Raw genomic sequence first — 23,446 nt, 5'->3', positions numbered from 1 at the left:
CCTAGAAAAAACGGCACAAATCCCAAACCCAGAGTCCAAGATTTATTCCCTCTCTCCTGGGAAACATGGTCAGGGCTTTCTGAAAGCACAAGAGGATCATGGGTAACTTGGTAGAAAGATGGCAGCAGATAAGAGCAGTTCTGTCACGGGTAGAAGGCTCGGTATGTGGCAGCTGCCTGGCAGGGAAAAGGTGGGCAGGGGTACTTCCTCTGCTTTAGACTTTCTTCGACTACTTCTGTGGGAACAGATTGTTCCAATGGGTATTGCTACCTGACTGCACAGGTTGGGAAAACAAGACCAAAGGCAAAGTGGTTGACTTAAGGCCACCTAGGTAAGGAGTGGCTCCTTTGGAACTAGACCCAGGTCTTCTAGCAGTAAGGAGCTACAAAGAGCACAAGAAGTAAAAATTAAAATAATGTCAGTTCTGTTTCTGCTGCTTGGGGCAAGCCCTGACTCTTCTCATCTCTCCCCTCATCTATAAGATAGATTTAATAACAACTACTTCACAGGATTGTTGTAAGAATTAAGTTTGATAAAATAATAAGTCTCTATGTTTATACAAATATAATGTATGATGATGTGTCCCTCACTGCCAACATTTCTCAGAAAACTTTAATGAACAAAACTAAATCATTTCAATTTCAACCTGTCATGAAAACTTGCAGCTAACACATTACACCAGGACTTCCCACACAGGCTACCAATTTCAAAACAATGTTTTCCTGCCACTCAAAAGAGAACTGCTTCAGCAAAAAAGAGCACATTGACCACCTACTATGTGCAGCCCCCTCTATGTGCTGCACATACTGAGGCATCTGACCCAACAGCATGATGTCCTTCTTAGGAACACTCAGATTTTAGCTAATGCTGCAAACAGCGTGACAATAATATAGCATTTTTTCTCCACAAGAAATTTGACTCTAAAAGTCTCCAAACTTTCCTCAGCCTCACTGGTGAGAATCAGCCTCATCAGACATTCCCAAGCTCGGATTGGTGATTCCCATGAGTGCTTATTAGGGGCCGACGGCGTTGCCATGTGTACAGCAGGATGCCAGTCCAGTTGCTAAGGGCTCCAGAGGGGCCTCACTCAGCATTTCCTAAATCTAAACTGTAACAGGTTCTATTTTTTTGTATTTCCCTCAAGCCACCTCATCACCACCTTCAGGCACCATACTGAGAGGGTTTCCCTCATATGCGAGCAAAAAGCAGAGCAGCTTTGGTGAGAACTCCTGAATTCATATAGCAAGTGGCTTTATTACTCACTTGAGGATCTAAGCCCCAGCTTAGTCAAAACTTCTCACCTCTGCTCAAGACTTAGTAGAAGCGAGTGATCTCAACAATAAACACTTAAAAAAATTAAGGGTCAAAAAAATAACTGAATATCATATACCAACATGGACAGATAGAAAAGTGTCAGGTGCTCATTCTTTTTTTCTGCCAAGCTGGACGCTGAGTTGGAGGGCGCTTCTGTGGTGGAAGCAGTTCTCACCTCACATGCTGAGGATGGAGGTGATTTTTATAATGTCGCTGGCTGCTGGGGCCCGCCCGTCATATTTTAGGCTGCTGATCCCACAACTGAAGCCAAGAGGGACCACTGGTGTCGTCCATTGTCACATAATAAGTGGGACCCTGACTTGGCCCCTATGCATGGGGCTGCCCCCAGCCCCTTCTCCATTTTTTCTGTCTCCAGCAGGATTATTTCCTTTTAAGCTTCAGACCCAAGGAGTATCCAATCAGTTCTGACTCAACCAACTGCTTTTTGTTACCTCAGGAGACAGTTTGTGTGTTGTTACACTCAGAGGAAAGTCTTGCTCAGGTGGGGTCTTAGGAACCATCATAAAATCGTCTCTATTATACATTTTAAGCCAAAACCGGCTCAGAATAGTATCCTAAGCACAAGCAGCTGAACTGTTCATTATCTCCCAAGGGGATACACTCCTAACAGCCATCTGTGGAAATTTCCCCGCGCTGGCTGTAGCTACTTTCCTTCTCCCCACCACCCCTCATCCAGTGAGAGCATCTTCAGTGGAATCTCTGAAGCCCTCTGAGCAGAAGGAAACCATGTCAGCATCACTCATGCCCTGCCCTAAAGCGAAACAAAAGCTCCCACCGGATTAACTGCCACATTCTTAGCCCTTTGTCCTGGGGCCTTGCAAATCTGAGCCAGGCTCCAGAGGCCAGGCCCAGGACAGGAAGGGCTGCAGGGGAGCAGACTCCAGGTGCAGGGGAAATTTCCCAGCCCTATTGCAGTTGGTCTGAACTCCTCAGCAGGAAGCAAAGCCAGGTCAAGGTACAGGAGCTGAATCCTGATCATGAGCCTCCTGCCTTAAACCCAGAAATGTTTTCTTTTTCTAATTCACCGCTTGTCAATTCCTGTGTCTGAAGGGCTGCGAGGCTGTGCTCATGTAGGACCAGAGAGTCCTAGGACCTGGGCAACCCCTGACACCCCCCTCATCTCCTCCCGCTCCAGGTCTCCAGAGGGAGAGGAGAAAGCAGTCAGGAGAGGGATGGGTGAGAAGCGTCTTAGCTCTAAACTAATATGAGCTGGTCCAGTTGCGTGCAGCCCACCCTGGCCAGTCTCCTGGAAAATGTCACTGTGACCTTGGCCAGGCAAGCAGCCATGTTTCTGTCTCCACCAAAGGCTGAACATGGATGTGCTACTCATAGTAACAGCCCCACGTAGCTGCTCCATGCACCCTCCCTCCCTTCCCTGCCCCTCCCACAGGAATCCTGCTCCCTGCTGTGGACCCATCACACTGGGCAAACTGGGCCCCTGGCCTGTGTCTACCAAGAGGGCAACAGAAAGCATCTGCTGAGAACAAAGCCTCTCCTGGCTCAGGGAGGGGAGGTGTGTGAACACCTGCACTCACCTGTGTGAACACCTGCACTCACCTGTGTCTTTCAGGGAGTGATAAAATTCACTGTGTTGGTTTGGCTTACAAAGTCTTCCCTGTTCTAACATGCCGGGCTCATTCATCCACCTGGCCTAGCATTTGGGAGGACCTGGCTTTGAGGTGTGACAGCAGGACCCACTCCTCAGTCAGGCTGCCCCACAGTAAGGTCAACATCGCTCCCCACGCTCTGCCCTCCTGACTTGCTCCCATCACCTTGCTTATCTGTCTGGGTGTGTCCAGCACATAATAGGCCATGATGGTGCGTGAGTGATCCCTTGGCTACCTGAGGAAAAGCATCATGTCTAACGCACCCTGAAACCCCAGCACTTAGCACAGTTCTGGCACGTGTCAGTGCTCGCCGTGCTGTTTGAATGGACGACTGAAATGAAGGACTGACAGTGGACGAGCATGATTCAGCCCCGGGTGGATTCAAATGAAAAGAACAAGGTGGAGCGACAGGGGAATAACTCATCAAAATGTTTCTTTTCTTTCTGTCTGTGGTCCTTCCATAACTACTTTCCTTTCTTTTCTTTCTTTCAAATTTTAAGAAATGTCTAAACTGATAGACTGAAAAAGAGACTTTAGACTGAAAGAAGGTGAAGAGAGAAGGCTGTGGATGAAGTCACAGGATGGGGAATGAAATGGGAGGCACACGGACCATCTCGCTTCTCTGCACGAAAACAAAGGGAACTTTTGTAGATAATGAGCGGGTTCTCCAGGTGGGGCAGTGAGGCCTCGAGACATGGGGACTGAAAGTCCAAGTGTCTGGGCACCCAGGACAGACTGGGCAGAAGAGGCAACTAAGACAAGAGGGAGCTGAGAGACTGAAGGAGGAGGATCGGAGCTGGAGATCTCTGGGAAACAGAAGAGAAAGAGCAGGTCAGACATCTGGGAGGGCAGGGGACTGTGGTCAGTTCTAAGGGCTGCCAAGGGATGGAGGCAAAAGGACGAGAGGGAAACAATCACTTGCACAGGAGGTGCTGGAGCAACAAGATCAAAGTGGTCACTCACAAGGGTCATGGGGTCATCTGGTAGTTAAGATGACCAGGCATTAGACTGAAAAAAGCCAAGTCGACCTAGGAGTGAGGGGGTAATGGTCTCCAAGCGGGCGCAAGGAGAGAGTCTGAGTTTCCCATCTTCCCTTCCCCAGGGTCCTCCTTCCCAGGCCCTCTGCCCAGGAACCCACCACACGGTCTCAGCAGCACTTCACTACTGCAACTTGACTCCTCAGCACTCAGCTCTTCCTCTGGCAGAGGTTGTGAGCGCCAGCTTCTTTTCTCTCCTTTAGAAATGGTCACCATCTTTCAGACTTTGCAATTCTGCTCCCGAAAATCCATCTCCCAGAGACCATGAATGATCTGCCAGTCAACAGGGACATGCTCTGTGTCATTCAGGGGACTGTTGGACCCTGTACCCCAGGCACCCATGGAGCAAAGTGGGAGGGGTGTGGGATCAAGGGGGTGCCTGTGCCGTGAGGCTCTGCTCTCCCCTGAGATAGTGTGAGGCCTCCTGGCAGAGACAGAGCAGGCCCATACCGGCCACCACGCCAGAGCAGCCCCAGATCCTCCATCTGACCCAGAAATAAAATGGAGCCCACTTTTTGGAAGACAACAATTTGATTGAAATATGGCAAACCATGATTAAGATGTCATTTGCTGTCAACTTAAATAATAGCACTTGTATGATACATATACCCAGGAAAATGTTCTCAAAACCACCAAGCATCTTAGTCCTAGGGATGTTATCCTCGTCTGTGTTCGCTCTTGAATGTGTAGATTCTAAGCTCACTTAGGCTATGCTGTTCACAGCAGCTCCTGCTGGTTTTTATAGATGAGAACTCCTAGAGGGGCAGTGAGTTACTCAAGATCACAACACAGGGGATGTGGGTCCCAACTGGGAACCACTAATGCAGCCTCCTCCCTACTCTGTGACACCACTGGCAGGAATGAGGAGGCAGTTCTGCAGAAGAGCTTATTCCCCCAAGTCATTTGACAGCGAAGCCAGTGTTTTCCATTACTACTGGACATAAATATCATGCCAATAGCGCCTTCTGTTTATTTTATTTTTTCCCTAGTGAACTTATGGGGATTCTCTTCCAGATCACGTACTGATAAACAGTAAAACACTGTGGTACAAACTGGGATGTACCTTTATTCTGACAACACATTTTGTAGAGGGCTTTTCACATACTTACAACAGCCAGATGGTCTCAATTTTCTGGGACAAACTTATCTCCAGTATTCAAACATTACAGCTGTGTCTCTTCTATCTACTTCATGTAACTATTTTCTGTCCATGGTGATGATTGGTGGTATGATTGCAAGTGGATTTAAGTTTATATCTTCATAAACTTGTCAAGTAAACCAATTTACAAAGCAGGAAAATGATCCTTTGTGAGACCATAAATACAAATTTAATACCTGCAGTATACACACGTATTGCAAATGCCAATGGGATGTTTACTAAAGCTGTCCATATGCTAAGCTATAAAGCAAACACCAACCATTTCGAAACTTAAAATCATTCAATGTACGTGCTGTCACTGCCACTGGAAAACTGAGAGCGAAATTAAAAACAAAACAGAAAAAATTTCTAGATGTTTGGAAATTAAGTGATACACTTCTAAATAAATCATGAGTCAAAAATATATCAAAAAATCATAAAATCATTTTGAATTATATGATCATGACAACCACAAAATATAAAAACTAGTGGGAATGTCAAAATGTACAATCTTCATTGTATATGTTGAAAAAACATAAAACTAAAAATCACTGATAACATGCATCCCTCTCCAGAGGTTAGAAAAAGGACAGAAAACTAAATCAAAATACATTAGAAGAGAAAAAAATATAATGGGAATAGCAGAAGTTAATAAAACATAAATCAAAAGAAGCCTAGAAAAATTAAAAATCCAAAAAGATGGTTCTTTTAAAAAACTAATAAAATAGATAAACCCTTGGCAAGACCAATCAAAAAAACAGAAAACAAACTACCAATAAGGGAATAAAAAAAAATACATAGCATTACAGTTTGAATAGAAATGAAAAGGACCATTAAAAGATATTTAAAATAATCAAATGCAAAAAAGTTATACAGACAAAAATTAACAAATCACTGCAAAAATACAACTTGCCATGCCGATATAGACAGAAATTGAACATATTTATGATCTTATATTTATTCAAAAATTGAATCTATAATTTAAAACACCCCCCCAAAAAAAACTAAAAGAAAATTTAAAGACAGTGTGACTTCATCAGTGAATTTTTCTAAACATTTAAGGAGGAAATAAATCATAACAATCTCATAAAATTCTTTCATAGCTTAGTACAAGAGGGAACACTTTCCAACTCATTTTATGAGTTTCCCAACATAACCTACATAAAAAACTAATAAAGGAATTATAATAAAGGAAAACTACACTGTTTGACTTAAAATATAAGAAAATCCTAAAAAAAAAATATTATCAAAATCTAACAATACAGACATATACACACACACATAATTCTTACCATAAGAATACAATATTGATTTAACTTCCAAACATAAAGCTAGATTTGACAGATGGTTCTGGGACAACTGGATAACCACCCACACTACACACAAAATTTAATTCAAAATAGATTATAGACCTAACTGGAAGAACTAAAACTAAAACTTTAGGAAGACAACATAGGAGAACATTTTTGTGAAACTGACTGTGAATCCCAGTGACAAAAAACCAAAAGTGCAAGTGAAAAAAGAAAAAAAAGGGTAAATTGTCCAAAATCAAAAATTAAAACTTGTGTACTGCAAACTCTAATATCAAGATATTGGAAAGACAACCCACAGAAGAAGAGAGAAATTTTGCAAATCCTGTATCTGATAAGGGATGGTATCTAAAATATATAAAAATTATTACAGTTTAACAAAAGGACAGACAACCCAATTTTAAAATGGGCAAAGTCTTCAAATGTACCAAAGAAAAATTGCAAATGGCCAAAAGTCTCATGAAAAGAAGACAGTAACAAGTGTGGTGAAGACTTAGAGAAATTGAAACCCTCGTATTTTTCTGTTGGGAATATAGTATATTGAGACTGACTTGAAAAACTTGAGCCATTTCTCAAAAAACTAATAACGGAGTTATTAAAAATCTAGCAATTCCACTACTATGGCTAACTCAAGATCATTAAAACCATAAGATCACCCCAAAATTATGCATGAATTATGCAGATAGCAACATTATCATAGTAACCAAAAAAGTAGAAACAACTTGAATGTCCACCAACTGATGATGGATATGCAACAAATTATTATTTAGCAACAAAAAGGAGCAAAGTAGTGAAATAAACTGCATCATGAATGAACCTTGCAAACATGATAGTAAGTGAATGGAGTTAGTCATAAAAAAATCACATGTGATTCCTTTTACATGAACTATCCATAATAAGGACATTGGGACAGAAAATTGGGACAGAAAATACATCAGTGTTTGTGTAGGGACATGGGAGTTAGGAAGAAAGAGACTGGGAATGATTGCTAGTGGCACCAAGACTCCTTTAAGGGCAACCAAAAATTGCTAAAATCATGATATGTTTGCAAAGCCCCATGAAAATGCTATGGTTCGTTACATTGTACATTTCACATAGATGGATTTTACGATATGATATGTGAATGATTTATCAATAAAGTTGTTTTTCAAATCAATCAGTGAATTTTACTCAAATATATGTATACATTAACAGAAAAAACAAACATCATAAAGTCATCTCAGTATCTGGGCCTCCCCGGTGGTGCAGGAGGTTGAGCACAGCACTGTGAAGCTGTTCACAGCCTCTGCAGCGCTGGTTCAATCCCAGCCGGCCGGCTGGCGAGAATCCCACATGGCATGGCAGACCTCTCCTGTCTCAACCGCTGCTCTCCTCAACAGTGTATTTTGTCAGTCTGCCTGTTCTGTTCCCTGCTCTGTCTCTGGTGAATCCTCTCATCCTCCTGCACATCTGGCCTGTATCCCGGTTCTTGTATAAATAAAAATAAATCTTTTTAAAAAATTAAAAATAAATAAAATCTATCTATTGACTATGAAACTCACAAAGCATTTAGGATAAAAGGGAATTTCCTTAAAGCAATCAAAAGTATCATAAAATGCCTAAAGCAAATATGATATTAAATGTGAATTACTGACATTTTCCACTGAGATTGGGATAGAACTAAGAACTCCTACTGTTATCCTTTCTATTCAGCATTATCTGAATGATCCTATTATATGCAATAAGATAAGAAAATGAAAAAAAGATGTAAGAAACAGTAAAGAAGAGATGTCTGTCAGCTTTAAATTAGTCCAAATAAAATTCCCATCAGGTATTTTTATAGAAATTGACAAGAGCTCTGTAGAAATTACATGGAAACACAGAGCTGAGAATTCCCAGGACAATTTTTAAAATGTTAAATCTGAAAGACACTACTAAATATCAAATGTAATATAAAGATCCAATAATTAAGATGTGCAGTGTTAGTACAGATAAATAAAACAGGATAGAATGACCAGAAATAAGCCTACACTTTATAGACATTTGATTTATTACAAAGTTGACACTGAAAACCAATAAAGAAAGTACAGTCTTAAATAAATGTAGTCTTCCCAAGTGGTAAAACAGTATTTTGACCTTTATTAAACTCTGCACTCAAAATTCAATTATAGGTGATTATGAATTGACATTTAAAAGACAAAGCAGTGAAGCTTAAAACATGACACAGAATGATATCTTTATGACCATGGCTTAGGCAGGCTTTTTTTTTTTAAAAAAAGAAGACAAATATCTTAACCTTAACAACAGCAACAAAAATCTTTAAAGGGATAAGCTGATAAGTGGTTCTTTAAGAGTAGCATACTTCTGTTCATTAAAACACCAAGTCAAAGTGTCGAAAATATCTGCAACACATATAATTAACCAAGAATTCATATTCAGAATAAAGAATTTCTACAAATCAATAATATAAGGATAGATAACCCGATTTTCTTAATTGCAAAAGCCTTAATAGGTACTTCATTCAAATTATGTATATTTAAATATACAATCCTAATGGCCCAGTATACAAAAATATACTGAACAGTATAAGTCATCAGAGAAACACAAATAAAACCACAGTAAGATTATGACTGCATCCCCACTAAAATGATGGAAATTACCAAAATAAATAATGCCAATATTGCCGGAGGTAGTATAAAATCAACCATTTTCATCTACACTAAAGTTGTACTTTGCCCATCCTTTGGCATGGTAATTTCATTCCTAATGCTCATGGGTCCACTGGACACCCCTTGGACATTTGCACATATGTTCACCTTAAGATATCGAAGAATGTGCATAGCAGCATAATAGCACAAACCTGGAAAATCCAAATAGATCAATGTCTTGCTATATTGTCCAGCAGTGAAAATGAAGATTACTGGCAATGGTACAGATGAATATTGGCCACAGGTAATTGAGAAAAAAATCAGCACCTGCTATTTGATGAGTGTGTTTCAATAAGTAGCAAAAGTAATCTCTGGTGTTAGATGTCTGGATGAAGGTGACTTCCCCAGGATAGTCAGCAAGAGGAGTCCCCGGGGACGCTCAGTGGTGGTGGGAATGCTCTTCTGGAATGTTGAAGGGTGGCGCTTACACCAGTATGATCATTTTGTGACAAGTCATTCATCCAACTATACAATTGTCCTGCACACTTTTATGCATTCTATGTTCCAATGAAAGCAGTTAAAAGAAAGCTGTGTAAATAAAAATAAATATTGCTCTGCAAAGGAAAACTATAACTCTATAGAGTTATACAGGGGAACACAGAGAGACAATCAGATACCATTTCTCCTCTCAAGGAACTCATGACCTATTAAAGGACTGAAAACCCAGACAGGAATGTAAAAATCTTAGCTGAACAGACAGAAACTTAACCGGCCATCTGCCCTCATCTGGAGAGATAAAACCTGGATGCAGGATGGTACTGCTCTTTCCCAGAATCTGGGCTTTATCACAACAAAGCACTTGAACTAAAAAAACACCAGTTTATCCTACAAGACCTGCCTCAAGGAAACCTTGGCTAATGCCCAGATTGAAGGTCATGACCTTGAGTTTGAGCTTGAGACTGCATGGAATAGCCCAACAAACTCATGAGACCACTTCCCCTAGGAAGGGTCCTGGGACCTTGGCAACCCCAAAGAAATTCAGAAATCAGGAAGGACCTTAGAGGTCATCAAGTCTTCAGGGAAAGCTGAGACCCAAGGAGGAAAAGGAACTTCACGAGGCTCAGAGCTCATCCCTGGACTACACTTCCTTTGTCTTCTTCTCTCAGACACATTTTCCATTTGCAATGAGCCAAAGTCATTGTGAATGGAAGTGGCAATATATTCAGCTCCTATCTGTGGTTAAAAGAAATGGCCTATTTGAAGTTTCATGTTTCAATTTTCTGTGCACTAATAAAAAGTATATAACTGCAGAGACTCTATATTGCTGGATGGGGGCATAATATAGATTAACAGCCTGTGAGGGGAAAACCAATATTCCCTGGCACGGAAAACCCCAGAAATTAAAAAAGCATTAGCAAAATCAAAGAAAAAACAAAAAACCCAGCTTTGTTGGCCAACCAAGCAGATATTCAGACATTTCTTATCTATTTCTTTTCTAATTCTTTAATGCAGGACCTTGGGAATACATCAATGAAAACTGAACCATCCCATGTTTTGCCCTCAGAGGCTGGGAAGTGCTTTCCAGGGACATGAAATGACAAAATTGAATTCACACTCTAGTGCAGGTCCTGCATCTGGAGATTTTTCATGTTGTACCAGCACTGGCAAAACTTGGTAGGCTGTTTCTGACAGAGCAGAGAGTGGTGATGAGAGCCTTTCTGCTTCTGAATCCTCAGCAGGGTCTCTCAACTTCAACATTATTGACTGGACAGTGAGCTGAATCATTCTCCACAGGAGGAAGGGACCCCGGGAAGGGAAGGTACTGGCCTGTGAATTGTAGGATGTAGCGGCCAGGATGCATCCCTGACCTCGGCCCACTCATGGCCAGTAGCACTCCACCCCCAGGTGTGACCAGCAAAAAGCTCTGCAGACATTACCCACCAGCCCCCTGGTCTACAGGATCAGCACGCACTTAAGATTTGACTTTCACTCATGAGACCCAAGTGCCATTGGCATAGCATAAAAAAAAAAGTGTAGTATAAAATAAACATTAAGAGCTGCATTTGCTTAGTGCCTACCATAAAAAAGGCCCTGGGCAATGCACTTTGCATACAGTGTTTCATTTTATCCCCCTTATACCCTGTGGGGTGGATCCATCAAAGAGAAACAAAGCCACTGCCACCAGTCTCCAGAAAATTCAATTCTCCTAATGCCCCTTTTCTCCGGAGAGCACTTTGAGTCCAGCTTCTCTTACCAGCCATTTGATTGGCAGAAACTAAATCCCATGCCATGCCAGAGAGGCCAGGGGAGCTGGGCTGTGCAGTTCCTGGAGAACTTCCAGCTGTGGGCAGTGTGCTGAAAAGCCCCCAAGTGACCAGCAAGCACATCAAATGGCCACCACAGGTAGTTGCCTATTTTATAGATGAGGAAACAGACTCTGAAAGTTTAAATGATCTGCTTAAAACCATGCCTGTGTGAATGAAAATACAAGCTCTGCTATTCTCAGCCCAATAGTATTTGCTATATAATTTTAATATGGTAATAATAATATAATAAATATATCTAGGTCTTGTGTTCCTAGATCCTAGCAAGTTCCTAGATCTAATATGAGATTTTTGCCTAATCTAGATTTTTGTCTGCTGATAAAATCATCAACAGTTAGTGCATCCCTGAATGTCTGTTTTACCCACAGCAGTGATCAGGTGAGTATTTCTAACCTCATCTTCTCAAAGTTGTCCTAAATCACACATCTGGTAGCCTCTACCATGGAGGCTGGTGAAGGTGGTGGTTCCAAGATTAGAAACAATGAAATTTATTTTATACTTGGGTATCTGAAGCATTTAGAATTACAGAATACCAGACTCAGGAAAACACCTCTGATTCTATCTTCCTTAAGGTCCTCATGAAGAATTCTTTAGATATTTTATTCTAGTAGCTTCCTAAATTTAAAGACCTGAGCTTTTCTTTTATTTTTTAATTTTTTTTAAGATTTATTTATTCATGCATACAAGAGCCAGTGCAAGCCAGAGATTCTGGGGGTGAGAGGATTCACCAGAGACAAGGTGGGGCACAGAACAGGCAGAGCCACTGAAATACACTGCTGAGGGGAGCAGTGGGTGAGACAGGAGAGGTCTGCTGCACCTTGTGGGTCAGCTTCCTGGTTGGGGATCAAACTCATGCTCCAGTGGCTGCAGATAGCTTCATAGGGCTGAGACTTAACCCCTTGCACTTGCACCACCAGGGAGGCCCAACCTGAGCTTTGTAAATGCAATAGGACAATAGCATCCACTCCTCTGCCACCACAGCCTGCTCTTATGTCACGACAAATGTTACTATTAAGTTCTACACGTTCAGTGAATTGACCCAGCACAGACTCCTAGTACACAGACACCATACACGCACTTGGACACATTTTGATTCCACCAATAAAGAAGAGCATCCTGGAGCACCTGCCTTAGGTTAATGTCACCTCTATTTCACAGACCTCTCTCTCAAACTCAATTGGAAGCTATTTTAGTGCAGCAGAAAGAGTCCACTTCTGTCATTTGTAGGTTGAGACTCACCTCCACCGCCTACCAGATGTGTGACTTAGGACAACTTTGAGAAGATGAGGTTAGAAATACTCGTCTCACCTGATCACTGCAGGGGTTAAAATAGACGATGAGGAGGAGCAGCTGCAGGACGTCACACAGCAGCCTCTCTCAATGGCAGCTGTGGGCACACCAGGACTTTGCTTCTGTGTCCCGGTCAATGCTGATGACGATGCCTCACACAGTGCTCAGCGTATCTGGGGAGGTAGGTAAGAGGGCAGCTAAAAAACACCAAGGACTCTTTGGATGTTGCTTTCCTAAAGGCAGCATCTGCAGGAACACTGTGATAAAGGACAGGGCTCCCTGCCCCCACCTCTCCGCCTCACTTCAAAATTAGGGATGCTTTCCTGGGCCAAACAATGGGGTGGGCATGAGAGGTAGAAACAGTGGTAGAAAAAGAAGGCAGGGAGGCTGTGGACCCAGGAGGGATGAGACAAAAAGGAGCCAAACGAACAGAAAAGGGAATAACAGGAGGCGGGTGCAATGTGGTTGGGTCTCCCCTTGAATGAGAGTCATATCCAGATTATATATCCCCCGCCCCAACCACTCTGTCTCCTCCTACTGTGCTCTGCACCATCTCATAAGACTCTCAGATCTGCTTACCGGCCAACTTGGAATTTAATGTCATTGAACTTCAGATAGTCCCCGGATGGTGACTTTCACTAGAAATGAGTGAACTTCGGGCTTCTTGGAGATGAAACAGCGAGAAAAGAGCAGAGATGGAGGTTGGCATCAGCTCTAACCCAGCCAAGTGCTAGGGCAGGCACAGTGCTTTCATGAAGTGCACAGATTCCATCACGCTCAATGCTCAGCCTCTGTGGCTGAGCATTCCTGGCGTGGCCTGTCCTGGATGTCGGGGAATAGCTAAGCATGTCACCCCATGGCAGGGGCCCCACACCTTCTGCCACTGTCAGCTGACTTGGTCCCCAGTCTGGGTGGTTGTTTATCCCACTAAAGCGACCCTGTTTGTACTTGGATAAGACTTCATCTCTAGAGGACCAATTCACAAGATCCAGGGTACACATATTTCCTAGTAACAACTGTTTCTTCAGCAAGGGAAGTGCCTACAAGAATATTAAGAGCCCTCCCTACAGGGGGAGCCACAGAGCTCCAGGCTGCGCAGGTCAGAAACTATAGCACCCACAACACCCAGTGGCCTCCCACTGTTTCCTTCTCCAGGGGAAGTTGTGGGGAGGGCTTTTGAGGTTACACACGTCAGCAGGAACAAGAAGGAGGGGTCAAGTGCTCGTGGCCATCATAAGCTCACCCTCTTCCTCTGATTTTTTTGTTTTCTAATGAAACTTGTGTGCAGTTTTGCTTGCTGATTGCCTGTTGAGGTCAACAGAAGTCTGACCCCCTGGAATAAATTCTGGCAATGCATTTTTTGAATAGCAAATACCTCTTTGCCCACACTGCAAATTATCTCCCTAAGACCCCAATTTTTCTTTAAAGACTTATCTGGAAATTTATTGTGCAAAAGATTTCACCTTCAGTACTGCCCTCATCTCGTACTGCAGAGTACAAAGAGCAGTGGGCAATTGCAGAGACTGCACTTAACCTCTGAGAGATGCTGATCTCTGAGACTGCCTAGCGCATGGAAAAAATATTGTCCTCATTTTCAAGGAAATCATTTCCAAAGAACTACCCCATGCCTACTTGTCTAACTTTCCTTGTCTAAACTCTCCTCAGCAAAGCATCTGAGTGTAGTGAAGACAAAGCTGCTCAGCCTGATGGTGCCACAGCCAAGCTCCAGAACACAGCCCTGAATTACAGAGAAAGATGGAAGCTAGGGAGCCTCATGTGGACAGGAGACCATCTCTGGTTGCTTGGACCACAGATCTCCAGGAAGCCCAGACTGATTGCCACCAATCAGCATCCAACAGAACAGGACTTACCTGGTGTATTTTTCATCAGCATAGAGAGAGGGTCTCGGAAAAGCTGACAACTTCAATTTACACTCATACAGATACAAGCTTTTGAACCCAAATTACCTTTAATTTGGGGCCACTTAATGCCTTTCATCAACTCCCATTGTCTTATTTTAACAAATGGAATTATAAATTATGCAATCGACAGCAATTGCACTTATTAGCAATTAGAATTCATTCCACAGTATTCTACCTATGAATAATTAATGCCATGTAACCTTTATGGAGCAAATGCACTTTGGAGGGGTACACTGAATATTTAGGGAGTCTCCATTTGTGACCTCCATTTTGGGTTGAAAGAATTAGCCAGTAAATCACTCCAAATTGCATTTAATCCAGCAAGTCTACAATGTCATGAGCTAGAAAGAAGAACCAAGGCACAGATATTTCCCAGGGTTACTTGGGACTAGAAATAATAAACAGAAGTATTTTATTATGGTCAATATCCACTGAAAAAAGCTCCCTCTCTGGTCCTGGGCCAGCTTTGGAGAACTGTACTTGGGGTCACATTTTCCCTACTTGCAGAGTAAGAGTGTAGTGATCTGTGACTCTTGCTTTGGATTTTGAATTTAAAAATTTTGAAGACTCCCTCAGAATTTTTAAACTACAGTTCATGAATTCAATAAATAGGACTATATGTCAACATTTTTTTGTCCTCATCAGTCTAATGTTTTATTTTTTGTGCTTAAAAATATTAATCTCTGTAAAGAGTCATCTTCTTCCCCAGCACCTAAGAGATTCATGGAACAAAGAAAGGCTGAGTCCTAGAAAGGACACACATGTACACTTATGTACTAAACACATGAAAATTAATCTTGACCCAGGCACAGAGGAAATACAAGAGTCATACAGTGATTCGTCCAATGGCAGCACTGGGAAGGAACTTGCAATGGCTCACCACCTCCCAGCCTCCTCAACTCCAGAGCAGGAACCACTCTGCAGACTCCCTGGATGTCTAAGAAGCCATTTACCACCTTGAACGACCCATCCATCACCCCCCAAAGGTATACATCACCATTCTGATTCTGCACGTGGACTGACCTGGGAAAGGGTGAATGACTTGCCCAAAATCACATACCCAGAACCAAAATCCCTGCCTCCAAACCCTTGCTCTGTCACTCAGCCATGTTAGCCATCAACCTTGGCTACAACATGAGCAAGACTTGACTAACAAAATTCAGAAACATAACTTAGAAAAAAATTAAATTTGGTCTATAGTTCTGTAGTGAGGGACAGAGTGAGTTCTCCCCTTCATGGGAAAATGACCCAGCCAGGAATCCCTAAAGGCACCATCAGGACTCCATCTCGGAAGGAAATGTGTGCTCCCCAAGCCTGGAGCCACCAGAACAGAAGGTGGCACCATCGCTGAGTCACTGCCCTCAACAGACACAAAATAAATGTTTTGATTCTCAGCATTTCTGTGAAGATTTTCCAAAATGAAGTCACAGTCAGAAGTTTTAACATATGAAAAGACGAATTTTTACCTTTTGTTTCTAGCTGAACCCATAGCCTGTGGTAGACATAAGGATTGCCTGCTGAGAACTGAGGTACCTTATTGTCCAGAGAACCTTCCAACTCTAAGCACACAGAGAGACTTTGATTCAACAATTTGGCTGCTGATACTCCCCAACAGCAAGTATGTGCTAAGTACCAATCTCTGTACCCCAAAATGGTGATGAATAAGATATAAACTTATTGGCCAGGAGAGAGAAAAACACAGGAAAATAGCAATAATAATAGCAGTGCAGGAAAGAATTTGCCAGGCCATGTTGTAGTATCATACAGATGGAGAGATCCACTTTGACAAATTATATCAAGGATTTGTGGAGGGTTTGATTTGTGATTAGATCCACCCCACCCCAGTCTACTATCTCCTCCATCTTCTAATTGTACAAATTGATATAATTTTCTTCTACCTTCTTAACCTCTTTCAAATATTACTAAGTTTTTATTGGAGATATATTTCATATAGTATAATTGTACATCCCACTGCTTCTCTACAAGGTAGGAAAGTCTTGTAATAAGATGCCCAGTAACATTAATATGGAATGAAGAAATTGGGATTGAAACAAAGATGCTAATTAGAGGCTGCTATTGTTTAAATGATAGTGTTTTCTCTCTCCTATCTCTCTTTCTCTCTCACACACACACATTTTTCAATATATGTATACATATGAACATGCAATAAATGCATCCATATTTCAATATGTAGTGGGCAGAAGGGTGGTAAGGATGTATTTGGCATGCTAGATAAGTTCTCTATATAATTTGATACTGAGCTTCCTGGGAGTCCAGGCAAAGAAAAGGAGATGAATTACATAGCTTATCATTATGTAGATTGAGAAAGCAGATTAGCAGCTTGGTGGAAACAAAATATTTCCCAATAATAACTTCCACAGGGTATTGTGTTGTATGTATTAATCTTCTCCAGAGTGTCTTCTTAGGGGAATTCGGAATCTTTCAGAATTTGCTAATATCATTAATCTCTAGTATCTCTAAAAATGTGGGTTAACAAGTACTCAAAATGGCAGTACTGTGATGAAATCAATTTAACTAAATTTAAATATTTGAAAGTAAAATCAGCAACCAGACCATCTGATTTTAAAACTTCAATATATATTTTTTCTGTTAAATGTTTTACATATATTTTGCTAGTATGGAAATGCATTTAGTAATAGAAAATTAGGGATTATGTAGTTATTTCAAATTTTATTAAATATCCATATACTTCAATAAATTCAATTTTCTGCACACAGTCAAATGATCATCTTTGAATATTACTTTAATGCAAGCACAGCATGATATATTCAGGCAAGAGTTATTAAAATAGAGAAAATTCAGAAACTGGTGATTTAAATTCACTTCAAGTGCAAAGGATACCTTTTGATTGACTTAGTGGAACCAGAAGTTTCTATTAAAGATGGCACAGTTATAATGGGAGTGCAGACTAATCTTGGAATTTGGGGGATCAAAGAGTTCTCAAGAAATACATAGTACTAAAATGATAGCAACATTTTTATTTATTGAAATACATTAACGTTCTTACATGATAGTATTTTTTACTGAAAAAAAAATCCCATTTTCATCATAGATGTTAAACATGAAGAGAATCTAAATCTGTACATATATCTCTTTTCTTCTCTGATAAAGACATTTTAACTTTGGCAATAATTAGAAGATATTTCTCAATTTTCAAGGGTGAAGGATTTCCAGAGACATTTCTTTCCTCAGTTTTCTCAGACAAAAAGACTCAATTTATGAGCAACAGGTGAAAAGATCAAGAACCAAGAGTTGATATGGGTTCTGGTGGAGCTGAGCTCCCATTGAAAGGTTTGCGACTTTAGTTTCCTATTCTTAAAAACCTTAATAATAATGGATCACAATGTTATTCTAAGGATTGAGAACTTATGTGTATAAAGTATATGAAACTGTTCTTAACACAATGTAAACATCAGATAAATGTGAGTTCTTTCTTCCTTTTGTTTATCTTTGGGAAGAGTTTAAAAATCAAATACTCTTTCAACAAATGTTTATTGAATGTTTGGTCTCTGTACATACTGTTTCAGGATTTGGGGATGTAGCAGTAAATATTATTAAATCCCTGCAGAAGCACCACATAAATTAGTCATATTTTTGGTGGGCTTTCTAGAGCACACAGCATTACTTGAATCTTCCTATCTCAAGAGTTGGTTAAGGTGGGGCCTCCCTGGTGGCACAAGGAGTTAAGCACAGCACCGTGAAGCTGTCCACAGCTCCTGCAACACAAGTTTGATCCCCGACCAGCCAGGGAGCTACCCACATGGCACAGCAGACCTCTCCTAACTCACCCACGGCTCCCCTCAACAGTGTGTTTGAGTCAGTCTGCCTGTTCTGCTCCCCACTCTGTCTCTGGTGAATCCTCTCACCCCCTGCACCTCTGGCCTGTACCCCAGTTCTTGTATGCATAAATAAATCTTCAAAAAAAAAATGAGTTGGCTAAGATTTGGATCCAGAGAGGAATCAAAGTGAATGTGGGGCATGGTCTTATGAAAATGAAAAATTGTTCTGTGTAGTCACATGGAAGTTATTACCGGGAGTATCCCCTTTAGAAATCTCTTATAATTTGGTAGCTGCTGAAATTACCAGGCATACCAGGAAAGTTTTAAAAATATTACACAATAATTTCCTTCCTCTGTTTAGGATATAAAAAAGTCACAAGAGAAGGCTGATCCCATCTTAACAAACAAAATGAGCCACAGAAATCACAACTTCTCATTTTCTCCATCTGAGTTGAAGACCCAAAGAAGCCTAAATGTACTAAATTCCTAGAAAGGACAAAATCTTCACATGAGAGAAGAGATTCTCAGTCATTGGATCCTTGGAAAAGTGATGGGGGGAAAGAAACATAGTTGAGGATAGCTAGAAACCTGCTGAGATCTTAACAAAAATTTAAGGCTAAGTAAGGGCTGGCATGACAGATTAATATTCTGAGAAACCCTAGATACAGAGTGAGATTGAGTTTACCTGCCAAACCTTTCCAGTAGTTCTTCAAGGAATGCTCAAAGGTCATACAGTAATGGTTAGGGTAGATGGGAAGCCTATGAAATGATCACCTATGAGGTGCACAGCGCCACCACCAGCTAGGTACCAGGCTGCCACCTTTCAAAGATAAGAAGTAGGACCAGAAAGTTAAAATTTATTGGAGGCAGTATGGGGTCTCAGGCACCAAATGCTTGAGAAAATATAATACATCTGAGAGAGACACATGCTTCCAATGCTTCACAGATTGGAGTAAAGATGCCCTTGGTAGGGCTAGGCATGACAGCAAGGAAAAATAATTCCCCAAAGCTACAAAAAAAACAAAGACTGGCCTAGAGAGCAAAATGAATCCCGCAGCTATGCATAAATTGTACAACCAGACTATAAAGTAGAAAGAGATTTCACATAGTTTAGAAAGCTGTTAATTTCGTTGTAATGCATAAAAAGATCTCCAGAACTGTGGCAGTTTCAAAGCACAAATCCTGCTGAAGAGAAAGCCCAAATCACCCTTAAAATAAATAAATCCTTCAGTAAGTGAACTGAATCAAATTGAAGGTTCTATAAAGCCCAAGTTCAGTACAATCACATTGACCTAGCTCCCACTCTAAACGGCTGATGGAGGAAGGATGTGTTCTTCTCTGGAAATATACTGAAAATTCAATGTCAGAAATAAAGAATTTATATAAGGTCTTAAAAACAAAATGGATATAGCAGAGGAAAGGAATCATGAACTTGAAGATAGATCAATGCTATAAAATAACTAAAATAAAAACTCAAGAGAGGATTTTAAAAAGAAAGAAGCGGAGGGGGCGGAGCAACATGGCGGCGAGGAGACGCTGCGAGTAAGATCTCCCATTAAAAAAAGTTAATAGGGAGGAAAAGCGGCAGGTCCCAGTGAGAACTGGGACACGGAAGATAAACGGGTGACTCCAGCAAACTGCCCGAAGAAGAAAGTTGCCATAAAAGAGGACGAGAAGGGAGGGAAGCGCAGAACCCTGCTCCCCTCCCCCGCCCACAGAGGCGGCACTCTCCGACCGGCAGAGAGGAGGGAAACAACAAACCAAAACGGCCAACAAGAAAAACGGATGCAGCAAGTGGGACTGTGAGTGGAAAGGAACTATTTCAGCCACCACACCCCGTGAACGGGAGCTGAGGCGAACCCTGCAGGATCCGCCGCGGAGGTGAGCTCCACGCGCCATTAAAGAGAGCCACGCCCCCCAGGAGGAGACCAGCACCAGCACACAGCCCCGGCCGCCCGGTAAGGTTGCGTGCGGAAAGCGGCGCGGATCCGGACCGGATCGCAGCTGCCCAGGTCCCCGCGCCTGCGACCTAGGCTTGCGGGGAGACGGCGGAGGCCCTCCCTGAGTGAGCAGGAACAAGGCGCCCAGGCAGGGGAGCGGGATTCAAAAGGCGCCATTCCCGCGCCACTGATCTGGGCTACAGCCCGCGTCCTGGAACTGAGGGCTTTGGAACTGAGACCCGGGGCACGAAATTAGGGGGAGACTGCGGAGGCCCTCCCTGAGTGAGCAGGAACAAGGCGCCCAGGCAAGGGAGCTGGATTCAAAAGGCGCCATTCCCGCGCCACTGATCTGGGCTACAGCCTGCGTCCTGGAACTGAGGGCTTTGGAACTGAGACCCGGGGCACGAAATTAGGGGAAGACTGCGGAGGCCCTCCCTCAGTGAGCAGGAACAAGGCGCCCAGGCAAGGGAGCTGGACTCAAAAGGCGCCATTCCCGCGCCACTGATCTGGGCTACAGCCCGCATCCTGGAACTGAGGGCTTTGGAACTGAGACCCGGGCACGAAATTAGGGGGAGACGGCGGAGGCCCATCCTGAGTGAGCAGGAACAAGGCGCCCAGGCAGGGGAGCAGGATTCAAAAGGCGCCATTCCCGCCCCACTGATCTGGGCTACAGCCCGCGTCCTGGAACTGAGGGCTTTGGAACAGAGACCCGGGGCACGAAATTAGGGGCGTGGGTTCCCCACGACGGTGGGGCACAAGGCAGACACAGCACCCCAAAGCCGTTGAGGTGTACCCTACCATCCCCGCTCTGCTCCCTGTCCCACGGGGTGGAAAATCAGCTCCCCAAGGGCTCTAGGAGAGATCTCTGGCACCACCTAGCGACTTGAAGCCAGCAGAGGCTCCTGAAGGAGCTAGTGGCCAGCTGGGGAGTTTGCCCACACCGGGCCCCTTCCGAACAAGTAGTCTGAGCCCACAGGGAGAGCGAGCACCCACAGCCGGGGCAGACCAGGTGCGCAGAAGAGTGTGCCTGAGACCAGACACGCAGGGAGTGTGTCCCACATCACCATTTTAGAACAGGGACATTTCTTCAGTAAAGACTACCTGCAGAAGGCTTCCTCAGGAGCCAGAGGTGAGCGGGGGAAGTTCGCCCACGCCAGACCCCCTCTGGCCTGCAGTCCAAGCCCAGAGGGGAGCAGGAACCCACCGCCGGGGCAGACCAGGCGCACAGGGAAGTGTGTCCCTACATCGGCATTTTAGAACAGGGACCTTTCTCCAGTAAAGACTGCTTGAAACTGACAGATGACTCCTGGAAGAACCAGAGGGGAACAGAGAAGCCCACCCAAGATGCCGGCCAGTCCCAACAACACACTGTCCCAACGCATACGGCAAATTAGAAAACAGACAGTAGGGAAGAGAAGAACCACACGCAACCTAGCAACTCTCCAGAGAAAAAGCACACCACAAAAAGAAAGCCAGCCCCCAGATTGCAAAGACAATAACTTGGAAGAATTTCTGAGCCTTCCAGAAAGAGAATTTAAAATTGCCGTGATTAAAAAACTAACAGAAGTCATAAAGGAAAACAATGATAAGGGAAAAATAATCAACGATCAGAAGAATGCAATTGAGTCCCTAGAGAGGGAAAACAATGGTCAGAAGAAAGAAATTGAGTCCCTAAAGAGGGAAGTAAAAGAAATGCAGGAGATCAAAGAATTAATGGAAGAACTAAAGAATTCTGGGAAAAGCAATGAAAGCAGAATAGATGAAATGGAAGAACGAATAAGTAATCTTGAAGACATAGAAATAAAAAGAACCAAAACAGAAAAGGAAAGAGAAGTACGAAGGAAAAAGAACGAAGAAAGACTTCGGGAACTATCTGACTCCATGAGGAAAGGAAATATAAGAGTTATAGGAATACCAGAAGGAGAGGAGAGAGATGTAGGAACAGAGAAAATATTCAAAGAGATAATTGAAGAGAACTTCCCAAATGTGAAGAAGGAGCTGAAAATTGATATACAAGAAGCAAGAAGAACACCAAACTTCCACGACGAAAGGAAAAATACAGCAAGACACATAATAGTAAAGCTCCCAAGAATCCAGGACAAGGAAAAAATAATGAAGCTGGCAAGAGGGAAGAAACAGATAACATTCAAAGGAAAACCAATCAGGCTGACATCAGACTTCTCCGAAGAAACACTACGGGCAAGGAGAGAGTGGAGGGACATAGTCAACAGACTCCAAGAAAACAGATGCCAACCAAGAATACTCTATCCCGCAAAGCTCTCCTTCCTCTTTGAAGAAAGAATATGGACCTTTCCAGACAAACAGAAACTCCGGAATTTCATTGCAACTAAACCCCCACTCCAAAAAATACTACAAGGAGTCCTAAAGCCAGAACCTCAGAGGGACGAATAACAATGAAAGAAGGCCAAAAAAAAAAGTTATTAAAAGAATAAATAAATAAAATCAAAGGAAAGACAAACACAATGGCAAATACAGATGTTAACATATCAATAATAACTCTGAATGTAAATGGACTAAACTCTTCAATAAAAAGACACAGAGTTGCAGCCTGGATTAAGAAACAAAACCCAACCTTTTGCTGTCTCCAGGAAACACATTTAGCTACAAAAGATAAAAATAGGCTCAAAGTCAAAGGATGGAAAACAATCCTACAAGCAAATGGGCCAAAAAAGAAAGTAGGAACAGCTATACTTATATCAGATAAAACAGACTTCAAACTCAAAAAAATAAAAAGAGACCCCAATAGTCACTACATTATGATTAAGGGGACAATACTTCAAGAAGAAATAACACTCATTAACATATACTCACCAAACGAAGGAGCACCAAAATATATCAGACAACTGTTGTCCTCTCTGAAAACAGACATCAGAGAAAACACATACGTAGTGGGAGACTTCAACACACCACTATCAACAATGGATAGATCAACAAGACAAAAAATAAGTAAAGAAACTAAAGCTCTAAATAAAGACCTAGAGCAATTGGGCTTAATAGACATCTATAGAACACTAAACCCCAAAAAAACGGAGTACACATTTTTCTCAAGCGCACACGGATCATTCTCCAGGATCGATCACATACTGGGGCACAAG

This window comes from Talpa europaea (genome assembly GCF_964194135.1).
Source record: "Talpa europaea genome assembly, chromosome: 6".
Taxonomy (NCBI): Eukaryota; Metazoa; Chordata; class Mammalia; order Eulipotyphla; family Talpidae; genus Talpa; species Talpa europaea.
This window is presented reverse-complemented; position numbering follows the sequence as displayed.